Source organism: Echinops telfairi, unplaced genomic scaffold (assembly GCF_000313985.2).
Source record: "Echinops telfairi isolate 266 unplaced genomic scaffold, ASM31398v2 ScPeMD7_7441;HRSCAF=8479, whole genome shotgun sequence".
Taxonomy (NCBI): domain Eukaryota; kingdom Metazoa; phylum Chordata; class Mammalia; order Afrosoricida; family Tenrecidae; genus Echinops; species Echinops telfairi.
In genome coordinates, this window is record NW_022111341.1 from 260,632 (window position 1) to 262,086 (window position 1,455).

Here is a 1,455-nt window from a genome sequence, read left to right on the forward strand (position 1 = left end):
TTGGATCCACAATCAATTCTCATGGAAGCAGCAGTCAAGGAGCTCAAACAACACATTGCATTGGGTAAATCTGCAGCACAAGACCTCTTTTAAATTTAGAACTGCAAGGATGTTTGACGATTAAGTGTGCCTGACCCAAGCCATGGTATTTTCAATCGCTTCATATGCATGTGAAAGTTAGACACTGAATAAGGAAGTTAGACATTGAATAAGGAAGAGCAAAGGAAAATTGATGCATTTGAACTGTGGTCCTGGCAAAGAATATGGAAAGTACCATGAACTGTCAAAACAAACAAATCTGTCTTAGAAGAAGTGCTGCTAAAAGGCTTCTCAGAGGCAAGGATGACTAGACTGTCTCATATACTATGGACTTATTATCAGGAGAGTCCAGTCCCTAGAGAAAGACATCATGCTTGGTAAAGTAGAAAGGCAGCGAGAAAGAAAGGGATTGATGCACTGGCTGCCACAATGGGCTTCAGAAGGGAGCAGGACTGAGCAGGACTTCATTCCACCCTACATGGTGTCGCTATGAGTCAGAACCAACTCGATGGCACCTAACAACACCATGTACAACTCAGGGATATTGACTATTGTCAGAGTCCAGCTCCAGGAGGGAGGGTTGAACTGGGTACCTGAAGGAGGTGTGGAGTCGGCAAACACAGACGAGACAGACACGAGAGATGTTCTGGTGGAAGCAATCTCTGCTGAGTTCTTCCAAACAGCTTTATTTATACCATGAAAAGTTTTGTAGACCACTACATGAAAACAATGCCTTATGATTAACTCCAAAGTCACCCTTATTGTTTCCACTAAAACCTGATAAAAGACTATAAGATCTGTACTTTTTTCTACCACTTTCTGTCCTCTTCCTGGTTCTTTCTTTCTGTACTGCTTGTCTTATACGTCACATGCTATTCTTGATTGAGGTGTTCAGAAAATGTGATTAGCCTCATATCCTACTCACTGCCCTATTTTTTGCTCACAATGTTCCTTTTCTCGTTGACTAACTTAACACAATGAAATTACCTCATGTGCTACTGCAAAGCCTAATACCTACAAGCAGAGTTAAATGCTTCTCAGAGTTAAATATTTTCCTTTACAAACTCTCCCATGGTAACTGTTCCATTGCCTACCTGTGTCTCCTTTATTTTTATACTCCTGAGGCACAATGGGGAGCCAAACTGTATGATTCTTTGCCAAAGACTTAATGTTTCCCCTTTTACATGTTTTCCATTAATGTTAACCATTTTCTCTCCTTCTATGTAAGCCCCTGTCCAAGGTTAAGGGGCGTCAGTTGGGGGAGGCAGTCTATAAGGTCCTCTATATCGGGGAGGCCAAAAGAGTCCCCCACCACCTAATCTGAATGGAATCCAGGGTTTTTTGGTGGGTTTCATTTTCTCCTCTGACCTCAACTTTGGGGTTTCTTCCTCACTCAATTCCCACATATCCTTCTCA